Below are 12,968 nucleotides of genomic sequence, written 5' to 3'. Positions count from 1 at the left end.
CTTGAAAATAGAATATAAGGTTCATTATACGTATTTCTTACTGCAACTTAAAAGTATCGCAAATACATAATTGCAATTTTTTGTATAAGTTTGAATTTTAATTTGTTAACAAAGTCCATTAAAATCGAGAAAATGTACAAACTGTTTTGTAGTTAAAAATGCATTGCATTTTTAACTTTTATACCCAAGGTTTGAAAATGTAATGCACGGTTTCTCGCGAGTTTTCATTAAAAATAGTTAGTAAAAAGTTAAGCATGAATCCACATTAATTTTTTATAAAAGGTTGAATTAAAAATATTATGAAAAATCCTCAAAATCATGAACTGTTTTTTAGATATATTTTGTAATATCATCAACAGCTCAATGTTAATTGGAAAACATAAAATTACTACACAAACAGAACAAAATAAATAAATAAATAAATACCACATCGATATTTAAAATAATTCCAAAAATACTTGAAAAACTTCCGAAGATAGTACTTATGTGTTCTATGACGTAACCCAAACTAGTGAAAAAGACTGGTACAAGGAATATCTCATAAACCGTGTTAACAACTACCACTCACCTGGTGTCCACTTATAAAGTTATACTTAATGGACCGTAAATTCTGAGTCAAACACGAATAACAGGTAAACCTATTGGAGAAGATACATCACCTGGAGTATTGAATGAATCGTAGGACCTATAGATATTCTATACACGACTAATATACCAAATTATTATTATCATTATTTTTACTACAGTAAAAAGTAGCTAACTATAGCTGATAACATACAGGAGTCAATTGACGATATGTATGACAGAATGAGATGTATAAAAATTAAAAATTAAGATCAAAGGTGATAAATCGGTGCACGTTAACTATAGGAACGTAATGCAAGACCCAAAAACATCCACATTGTACTGAAACAACATTAATCTCCACAGCAGTACGTTCAGAAATATACTTAAGAACACACCTTCGATCTTGTCTAAATAGAAAAAACCTCGTCTGTCAGAAAAAAAAAAAACAATATTTAAGAAAAAATTTGAATGGCTGAAAACCAGTACACCACTCCAATTTAATTATTAAAACGTCTTTTATATGTAGCTAGGTATCATAAAACCAATTTAAACGAATAGCAATTTACTGTGCCAGTAAGCATAGCATTTATGTACATAAGAATATTATGAGTATATTTATAAATACTATACAGAGTACAATAAACACACGTTTAAACTATTTATATAACTACTTTATTTTAAATATTCATTACCTGAAGCTCTAAACCGTTCAATTGTTTATTGACGCGTAGTACAAGTATATTAGTATAATTTCCATTGTATATTAACGTAGTACTATAAATTATAGTACTATATACGTCAAAATATCATTTTTATATTTAGTAATATCAACCTATTATGGAACAGTATTTCATACAGTGTTTTAGTAAGGTTATAGTAGGTACCGATTAATAACAGCAGACAATCGTGCATAATTCCCTATAATTTTCGAACAGAAAGGTTATTTTTATCATTCAAATGATTATAGAGTTATGTGGCGAAATCATTAAGTATTTTATTACTTGGCTCGCTTTTAAGCGAAATTATGCACTGAATAATATAAAAAAAAAAACTGACAAAAACTACAATTATTTTACTGGATGTATAATAATATGTATATTATTCATGTCAACTAAACAATGTTCATACTTTTTGACAGACAATTAAAAATAAAAATAAAACTTTTAATTTTTTATATTAAATCCTCATATTATATTTACATGTTTAACTATAGTCACATACTCACATATATACTTCTTTAATTTTGTTCAAATATTTGTTTGAAAAATATTATATAAATATATAATTATGTTTTATACGGTGCTTTACATTACCGCTCAAACATAACCTAATACCGTACATAATGCATAACCCAATACGGCACACAAAAATAGTATGAAACCGCACAGCTTTATAAAATTATACAGCCTAATTTCGTACACAAAAATAGTACAATACCACACAAATTTAATAAAATAAATTCAAATTGAAATATAAAAACATTACGTAGAATTAAATTCATATTCCACAAAATCAAAATACACAATCTAAATTGAAAAATCAAAAATGTGGGTGTTTTATCAAAATAATTAATAATATCATTTAAATAGTAAATTTATACGTCTTAATAGTGACCATACGCCCCGTTTTTCGTACCTTTGTCCAGTTGTCTCATGGGAAATCTTCTGCAGAACACTAAAATTCCCGTTTTCAGAAGGTAGACCAAAAATAAAATTTGTGAGGTGTCTGGAATTAAGTTCCAGAAATTACTATGGTACAGTTAAACCAGATGGATCGCACTAATGGCTGCTTTAGTTTTGCAACTATATGTACCACTGAAAGATTATTTCTCAAGTATTAAAAAGTATCCAACGGTTTCAAAGAATTACTCCGAGTGTCCAAATTCCGATTTATGGCTATTTTTGCCATGTAAAAAATATATGATTAAATTTGTGTGCGGTAATAGTTTATCCAGTATTTTATAATCTGTGTTTTTGTCCTATACGTATTTTTCACATTGGTGTGGTAATGGGCGACGACCTTTTTGTATATTTACCTGTATTAAAATTGAGTATGTTTGAAGATAAATAAATAATTAGTATTTAATTGAACTGATTATATTTTATAATTTTAACTTGTAATTAATTCAATTAGTGCAATTATGGAGTGTCTTAGAATGAATCTCATCAGCAGGCTTTTATGTATTAAAATATGTTCATCTTACATTATTAGGATAAATAATAATTATATATCTACTACACCAGTTGCGCTTGAGTCGTCAATGTGATAATGTCTCTTCTGTGTTATATATTGTTTAGATAGTATTTCAAAGAGAAGATGAGAATAGAATGAAAACGAATATTACAATTTTCCACAGAAAACGTATTGGAAATATAGAGAGCATCCTTATAATGTAACTCTAATATCGTTAGTGCCTACACATAGTTATTTTGTGACACACAAAGATGTTTGGCAATGATACCGATTGGAAATATTGAATGATTATTGAATGCATATTTGACAGCTTGGCAGAATCTCAAAAATCATATACACTGTAGGTAAAATTATACAAAAAACCACATACCTACTATAGTTTCGTTCACGAGTAGGTAATCATAAAAAAGTTATGTCAGCAATATAAATCTGAGAACGAGTATTAGGTTAAAGCAAATTATATCATTTTTTTTTTTTTTAGATAAGATCTCTAGATAAGTCTTCTGTCTAGCGTCAATTCAACATGTTAAATATGAGCATATATACTACAGTATATTAAAAAAATAATATAATACAATGACATATTATTGATGGATGTTGTCAGTCTGAAATGACACAATTGGTCAGTTTTTGAAAATCGAAGTAAAATGTATTGTGAGCATATAGTTCAGTTATTTTTATCTTTTATATATATTGGCTATATACTATAATTCTACTATATAATATATATGTTAGTACGTGCTCAAGGACAACTATTGTGATTCTTATTTAACTTTAAAACGAAACGATCTACATCATTTATTTTAAGACTGGGAGTGTCTGTGGCGTTGAGGTATTTTTACTAGATAGGTACTGAGCACTGGCTCTGCTCTACTGTATGGTAATATAGATTAATATATCCATGGTAAATTTTTTGCAATACTGATTTATTTATATTTTATGTAATTTTTTTAATGTGCCTATCCAAACATTTTGAATTAGATAGTTTCTAATGGTACCTATACAATATGGAGACATCAGTACTGGATATTTGGACACTTGCTTAAATACCTGCATTATAGTACTGAAGAATAATTATGTAATAGTGATTAGCACATCATATAAAAGTGATTCAAAAATATTAAATTAGAATACATCAATAATATTGATCTTATATATATTACATTATCTTCGTTAAGGTTTGAGGTTTTTATCAAACGGGAATCACTGATTTGGAGAATTGTACAATTAATAATTCAACAATATTTAATGGATTGTTTTAGACAGTAGCTTAAAACGACTGTCGAATATTTAATAGAAGGTACAAGATAAAAAAACCAATAGGTACCTGCTATATACAATAAAATTGTATAAATCTGAGAATAAATATAATATTACAACATAGGTACACACATTAATTTATATAATTACGATTTACGACAAGGCAAATTTCATAAAGTATAATTCTCTTACATCACTTTTAGTTAAGTTATTATTTTATTTTATATTAAAATTATTAAAGGTACATTATAATTTCATAAATAACTATATTATGACGTACGTGTTCATAAATACCATAGGAAAATGTATGAAATCAAATTATAGATACGTGGTATTTAACGATGTCTACAGTAATATATTATAAGAAATCAATATTTATAAATGTCTAAAGATCCTAAAATTTTCAAAATAAATTAAATTAATTTTGATGTGATTTAAGTCTGAAGAACGTAGATAGTTAAAAAAGTAATAGTTTGAAATTATTTTCATCTCACCGTGATTTCATAATTTGATTATTTTCGATCAAATGGCGTATTTATTGTTCATAACTTAAATTTCCCAACATTTTAAATTAGTTTATTGCAATTTAAAATATTTTATGTAGGATTAATTTATTAAGTAGGTACCTCATAATAAAATATATAAATTTGAATGATGATTACTTACGTAACTACTCATTAGTTCGCTATTTTTCTTTATTTCTATATTAAGGGTCCCGGTGCCAGTTTTTCAAATTTTCCACATTCTAGAAAATTTGAAAATTAAATTTTATATTTTAGTTGCTACCTCAATTATAAGACTTTTCCACTAATCTACTACCCGATAACTATTTAGGGGTGGTTGATAGGGTATATTATATCGAAAAAAATTACTTTACGGGAATAACTCTCAAGCTTTATAGAATTGTCGGATTTTGATGAGTATTTTTTTATCTGAAAGAAGAAGACTTCCTACAGCCCGCATTGATCTCTGATTTTGTATTTTATTTTAAATAATAATATAAAATATTTTATAAAAAAAGCTAAAAATTGTCTTTTTTTAAAGACTAATAATTAAGTTTGAGATGAAAATATCGAAAAAAGGAGTTCGATGCGGGCTGTAGAATATTCTCCTCTATTAATAAAAAAAAAATTATCAAATTTGGTTAAATCTACAGGGCAGAATCATTATTTCCGTAAACCGTGTTTTTGAGGTCAAAATCACATTGGCACCGGGCGCCTTAAGCGCTTTTAACAATCATATCAAACATTTACAATTTATTTAATGTAAAATTATTATTATTCTTAAAGTGGCAATCAAATTATTTTAACTGTACCTAAGTATTTATTTGTATATATTATTATGAATGAATAAATAACTGTTAAAATGATGAATTGTTATTACTTTTAGGTTATTGTAAAATATTATAACAGTAAAATAAAATTGAATATTATTGCAGGTTAAATCGAAATGATTAAACATTTTTGTATACGATAAAAATTGGAAAATATATTATTATGCCTATTACTGGTCGTTAACTCAAAATTTTTTTTTAAATACAATTCTTTAAAAAAAAATTATGTTTTTATGGAGTTGTTAATGCAACTTTTAAGATAAAAATTATTTATCTAAACTATTTTATGGATCGAATTAAATAACGAAGAAGCCACAATACGGTTGTAGATTATAATGTATTTTATTCGGCTATATTTACTTATATGTGAACTATATTAAATATAACATATTATTTGTCATGGACTTGTATTATGATGTCATATGTACATTGTACGTAGCTTTTTTTTTTTTTTACCAATTTTGCTTTTTCCATTCATCTATTTGCTCTTTTGAAGACAGTATTGTAAATACTAAGTAACTTATCTGGATCGACAAAGGTTTAAAGCAGTGTACAGTGAATTAATAATCTTCAAATGCAACTTAATTAATTTAATATTAACTTTTCTTATTTAAAAAAATTTAATAATATACCGTGTTCGCCATTTATTTAGTACGTCCTGATATAAATATAGATATTCATTTTCATTGTTATGATAATAATTGACTATTTTTTACAACATTAATCTAGACATTTCTAATCGCTTTAAATAGAACGACAATTTCGTTATTAACATGTCCAATTGAACTACTTTAATAATAAAATATAAAAATGTATACATTATTAAATTTGCATATGTTTTAATTAATTCTCTGGTGTCATGAAAATTAATATGAATTCATTCTTAAATATTAATAACGTTAATCTAGTGAAATATATTATAAAATGAGCTCTTTATTGTGTCTAGTTCAGTGATCTGCATGGGTGTAGAGTTTCATTATTATTTAATTAAAATGTCTCAGAAACTGAAATCGTAAATAAAATCTAATAAATATTACGTTATGTCAAGGGGTTATTTTTCCATTTAATTTTTGACATAAATATCTTGAACGAGTTTACCACTGTGATAACTCGATGGTTTTTTTTTATATTTTATTGCCCATATTATACGAATATTTATTATTTTATATTTGAATCACTTCAAAATACCAGCTTATGTTTAAATAGATATTATTATACTAATTGTAATTTCGTAGAATAACGTATATACCTTAAGTAAAAGTGTTTAATGCCTTACAACAAAAAGGTACGTTATAAGTAAACGGTAAAAAAAAAACTCCAATCTAATGGCATACATTTATTATAGATTACTTTGAAAAAAACAGTATATATATATCGATTATTTGTAGTAATATGATGGTGATAATTAGGGTGTACTGGACTTTATGGGACATACTGATGCAGTTATGCATCTAAATCTCTTTAGTCCTCATTATATTTTATGTCGTAGTACTATCTATAAATTGTTCTGTACACAATAAATGAAATGCAACGTTCCGATGTATACATAATAATGCGTAAAAAGTTTTCTTGGCTCATCATTGGCAGGCGGAAAGATCAACCAAGATCGAATAATAATCGCAATGAATTAAAATATTACAATTCTATTATTATATTATATTTACTATTTTGTTGTGTTCACTCCATAAGGTACGTTTTTTTCCAGTGTTACACGGAGAAAACATAACTTAAGACATTTACATAAGTAACTTAATCCATATTTAAAATCAATAGAATGTGTAAACAGTACCTATGATAAAAATATAACTAATAAAGTATCATACTAGAAAAGTGATATATTTTATAAAATGTAATCGTTCGATACTATGACGTGGACGATAAAAAATATTGTAAACGGACGCCCATTGATCCACCACCCAAAATACGTACACCGAAACAGTAATAATAATATTATTTAGAACCACAGTAATTGTTATGGGTAAGCCGAGTATAAAAGAATCTTTCATCGCATAAAAGGCTCGATATCGTAGTGCTGGAGGACAAAAGGATAAGTATTGAGTTAGAGTAGGTTTCGGGTTCGACAGTATCGGTGAAAACGTTGCATGTATCTGTACACCAATAATAATTTCTCGATACTTTAGGGTGACGGGGATGGGGGTGGGGGAGAATGACAATGGAAATCGAACTTGGTCGATTAAATTATTTATTTTCAAACAAGTGTATGGGATAACACGGTCGCCTACGTATTCAGCTGAACGGAAAAGTCGACACACCTGTTGAGTGGACGTGATTTAAAAATGGTCTCGTAAGGGGCAACTTCCGGACCGTAATACGTATATAATAAAACTATGTGTATCAGCAGGGGTTAAAGTGCCCCCTACTAGGGACTCAGTCCCCCTACCTCTGACGGTGGTTAAAAAGCATCCCCTTTAACAAATTAGGATTTTATACAGTAGACATTATACATAAAAATATATATGGAACGCTTAAAACTATATGGAGACATCAGTCCCCTCTGGAATTTTTCCCACTTTAATCCCTGTATATCAGTAATGTTGTAATGTGCGCCCATCACTCACCTTATCGTATCGTTTCTTCACGATGGAGTAATACTCTGCGTTATCACGTCGGTGGCACGTGAAACGGTGCGAGAACAAAATCAAATCAATTTTAAATGAAATTAACGTACGAAAAAAAAACTGCCGAACGGGCTCAAACGATGCGGGTCGCGAGGTCTGCCCCCGTGGGTGCCCCGTTCTCCGTCCGTTTCCGGAAACGTTTAGAGTTTCGGTTTTTTTCGACGTCCGAATGGGGTGGGTGGTCCGCGTGTGCGTGCGATATTTTTCCCGCGAAACCGACGCGGCGTGACGACGCCAACACCCGAACTACTGACGGCAACGTTCGGTGGCCGACACGCGGGTTTCGGCGGCGGCGGCAGCGGCGGACGACTGGAGAGAAACAGCGTGCGAGAGGGCGAGAGAGAAAGAGAGAGAGAGAGAGAGAGAGAACGCTCGCGCGCGCGCCCGTGCCGCCGACCACCGACACGGCATGAATCGCCTGCAGACGCGCCGAACGGGAGGGCGCACGGTCGTCGAAATCACTGGTACAAATCGTACCTACAATAATATTATAATATTATTAATATTATTCGCGATTGAATTCTATTGGGTTTTTTTTTTTTGGCCGACAGTCACCACGCGTGGTACGAGTTTGATCGCTTAACTATTAGTTGAGGTACCTACCTACACAGATCGGCTTGAGCGATCATACGCCGCGTATCCTGGTACGAATCCAAATATATACGCTGCAAGTCGGATTAAAATAATCGCGTTTCATATTTTGTTCTATTTTGGATTAAAATTAAACTGTGTAATAATGAAGAACATTGAGAAAAAATATTTTTTTTTTCCTTAGGATTTTGCATAATTTTAACAAATTATGATTACTAAATTAGGTCATTCAAAATGTCCATATTCAAAAGTATTGATATATTTATTTATTTAATTATTAATGTCCTTAATACTAATTTATTGGAAACAATAAAACTTTTTTGTAACAATATGATTTTGGAATTTAGTCACTAAGCATATATCAGCGCAACTAAGTTCAAAATTGGCAGGAAAAAAATCTAAACTCAATAATTTATTTTTAATTTTAAATATTTTTCTCCGATCGGTTATCGTATTCCGGTATCCACGCTTTAGAACAAAATACTAAAAAAAATGTATCTAATGACGGTCTTAACGTTGGAACGAAAAATAATATGTTAAGATGCATCAAAAACGTGCATATTGAGTGTACCTTATTCATATCATTTTGGAAAATAAAGTCTTATTTTAACATAAAAAAATATATACAACAAAATAATTGATATGTGACATATTGTGTTTATTACGAGTTACTAGTGCCGAGTGCCCGTTTTGTTAATCGGCAAGAGATTAAACTGCTATTTACTCGTGGTCGTTGTTTGTCTGTAAAATTGTTTAAAGAATTGCTCCATTAAATAAGGACATACGATGGGTAAAAATCTAAAAGCTTATATACAAAACCTGCGTGGAATAAAATTCTTATTTTTTCTTCATAAATCATCCGTTTTATTGGTAATAGCGAGAGTTCAATTTGTTTTGTGCTGCAACCGCTTAAAAACGCATTATTTTCAAAACGAATAAAATATTCGGGACGACGAGAGTGAATTATGACATTTTTTTTCACCGATGTGATTACGATTTGATGTTTTACCGAGAATATAATACGTTTTGAGTTGGTTGGCCAAAATTGTACGATTTTCTCATTCAGTACAATCTATCAGAGCAGTTGTGGTATAGTAAAACGACTGTTTATACGCATTGAAAGCTTTTTACTGAATAGTTTTTAAATTGTCAAGTGTCAACGTGCAAAATCTTGTTTTTTTGACAGTAACATTTATTTGATATGTTAACGATTTTCAATTATTACATATCAAGCTTAAAAACTCATTAATAATGCTTTTATAAACACTTTTCTCTGTAACCGTGATTTATATTCAAAGTTTAATGATTATTTTCACTAATGTATTATTGATGCCAAAATGGATTTCGGCACAATTATACCAGAAACGTATAAATCGTTAACTACTTAAAACCCATATTACAAATGCATACACTTGGATAAAATGTGACTGGTTGAATTGAAATCATATCGAAGTACGATGGTAATAGGCGACCGTTGGTCTAGAAAAAGGGTGCCCAACAGGTCGATCGCGACCTAGGTTTGAGTCGACCGCGACACCCTTTTTCATTTCTTGATTTTTTTAAACTTATTTTTTTAGATTCTGAGCCAAGTGATTTTTTTTTGTCATTTATTAAATTGGGGAAATTCGATATCGGTTGTGACATCCCAGAAAAACTCAGAGTGCTATAACAAATCCATTAAAATTGACCACCCTTAGTATAGAAAATATGTAGGTAGAGGATTAAATTCAAAATTAATATTTTTTTTATACATTTTCAGCCTAACCAATTTAAAATTAGTTGTATGAATAATACGATTTGATATATCTAATTTTTAAGCCAAATTGATGTCGGTAAAATAGAAGGAAGTAAAATTATAAAATTCGAAAATGAAAAGAACGTACCTAATTAAAAATCTGTTTAAATAAAAATAAATCAATTTTATGCGTAAGGAATTTTATTTTTAAGAAGATATTAATCATTTATCGATTTCGTTTTCATAATATTGTTTGTTGTTTTTCATAGAAAAACAAATCCCTACATAGGAACTTTTCGTGTAAGTCTTACTAAGCTTGCGCAAAGGTTTTCCATTAAATTAAATCCCACTCGTATTAAGTCCTCTCAATCTAAGTTATCTCAATAAATCTGACATGCTTGTTGGAATCTCATTCCATACATTCTATACCAGATTAAATCAGCTCAGGATAATCATATTTGTATACAACTTAGTATCTACCTATGCAATATTATTTTAACTACCAGGTACACAGTAGCCATAATAAATTGTGCTAAGTGTTTTAAAAAATAAATATCAGCGAAAAGATTATGTGTACACTGAGGTATATGTTTTAATTATCTATGATAACAAAAACTACTTATCAATGATATTTAGTCAACGGGGTCAACAATTGAATTTTATTTATATTATAATATTATAATGAAGCTTAGTAGGTAGTGCTTATAGGTACTATATGGTAATTGATATTTTATTTCTTTAATAAGATATTTTACCTAATTTAAAGTGTATGTACTAATTGTCTAATAACACTACTAATAAAATATATTTTATATAAATAATGTTATGAGAATTGTTGTATAGCTTCTTTTAGGAAAAAAGCAATTTACATTTAAATATTTAGACTATCAAAATCTCACTCTGGAATCTAAACTATAATGACATATTATTATAACATAATATCTTATACAGCTCGAGAATAATATCAGCATATATTATGCCTTATATATAATAGCAATAACTTTAGTGTTTCTAATACTTGTTTTGTTTTGAAAATAAATGATTTGATAAATAATAAATGAATCATGAATTATTTACTTAATTTATTAATTTATTCACTAAACAAAGGATAAGAAAGTATTGTTACAAGCTTTCAATTCATTTATTATTAATTGTACTATCGGTTTAATTTTCATAAAGGTTATTTTCGTATAAATTTAAAAAAAAAAGCAAAAATCGTTTATATAATGGCATAAAATAACTTACCAAAGAAGTTCTACATCTGATTATTTTACGTATTATTCACTCAAATGGTTCACCTTAAATCGGGGCTTATCCATCATGTAAAGAATATTTCTTTTTTTTAAATTTTTTAATTTACACATATTGGAATATAAGTACCTACGCAATACATTAGTCTGCTGCCTGATACAGTCTAAAAATTAAGTATAATATTTATGCCCTGCAGTATTACATATTTAAGAAATAGTTTTTAACATCAGTTATATCAGTTGTACATATTTTTATTACATCATGAATTTTCCTCTGGTAAGCTTTAAAAACTATGAATTGTTTTTAGAATTCTCTTTTCTTAAAATATTCAGTGGTCAGATTATGTTGATATATATTAAAAGTCTATATATGATATATAAAAGTCTCCGAGTTTCGGTTGGTAAGCGTAGGTATATATCAAATAATATCATATTATACAAACGTTAAGTCTTAAACTGACGAGAAAAAAATGTACATTAAAAATTATTACTCGCTATTTGATACTGAATAATTTTATAAAAATGAAAAACCTATATAATTTTAAATCAACATATTGAAATTAATTAAGTTGGTTATTTTAATCCAATAGTATCGATTAAAAATCTGGAATATTAACAAAATCAATTACATATACAAACGACTAACCGTGTAGTATTGATGTTTAAATAACTTTTAACGCAAATAATGTTTCAAATAGCATGGGTTAACATTATGTAGAAAACGTAATACCTAGTAAAATATACAAATAAAACAATTTCTGTGCCTTGCTTATTACGAACTTTAAATAATAATTAATTTCTATACTTCGTTGTATGTTGAGTACAAATATTTATTTTTCTCCATAAAAGCTTATTAAAGGTATATTCGGGAGCTCTTTTAAACATTATAATAATATAATTTTACTTATCTGTGGATCAAAAAAAAAAATCACTCTCGATATAATACATATTTGATTAACATTGTAGGGGTAAATTCATCACAATAAAAATGTTCAATTTTTCCTTTTTTTTGGAGGCTAATATTTTAGGTTTATGATTTCACTTTGGGTATTATTATTTTCTCTTGTTTTAAGCAACTAATACTTTATGTCAGAAATTAAATCGGTCAAAAATTAAATCATTGTAAAATTGTTTTTAATATTTTTACTGACACACGTTCCCTGGCGGCATATGCGGAATTGTATTTTATTTCCAAAAAAAATTACAAAAAAAGAGCGTAAAAATATAAAAATACACATACATTTGTTTTTCAAAAACTTATCTCTATTACTTTTTCCGAAATAAAAATTTGTAATTTGAAAAAAAAATTAAAATTCTTTTTATATATTTATTTAAATTAATAAATAGGTAAAATACAAAAATCAATTTTGGATTCAGACTTTAAAATTATTAATCTTTTG

General features: G+C 28.1%; 1 protein-coding gene across 7 annotated transcripts in view; it reads right to left on the bottom strand.

The window, feature by feature from the left end:
* Positions 1 to 8,263, bottom strand: part of LOC100165930 (small conductance calcium-activated potassium channel protein) — a 398,891-nt gene extending 390,628 nt beyond the window's left edge. For 4 of the 7 annotated variants that reach the window (XM_029486558.1, XM_029486562.1, XM_029486559.1 and 1 more), the window contains exon 1: positions 7,933 to 8,262. The gene's annotated coding sequence lies outside the window, so the exon portion shown is untranslated. Of the gene's footprint in view, positions 1 to 7,932 lie in introns of all 7 variants that reach the window. The other 3 variants (XM_029486560.1, XM_029486561.1, XM_029486564.1) reach the window with 2 other exon arrangements.
* Positions 8,264 to 12,968: the final 4,705 nt, after the last annotated feature.

This window comes from Acyrthosiphon pisum, chromosome A1 (genome assembly GCF_005508785.2).
Source record: "Acyrthosiphon pisum isolate AL4f chromosome A1, pea_aphid_22Mar2018_4r6ur, whole genome shotgun sequence".
Lineage (NCBI taxonomy): Eukaryota > Metazoa > Arthropoda > Insecta > Hemiptera > Aphididae > Acyrthosiphon > Acyrthosiphon pisum.
This window is presented reverse-complemented; position numbering and strand designations above follow the sequence as displayed.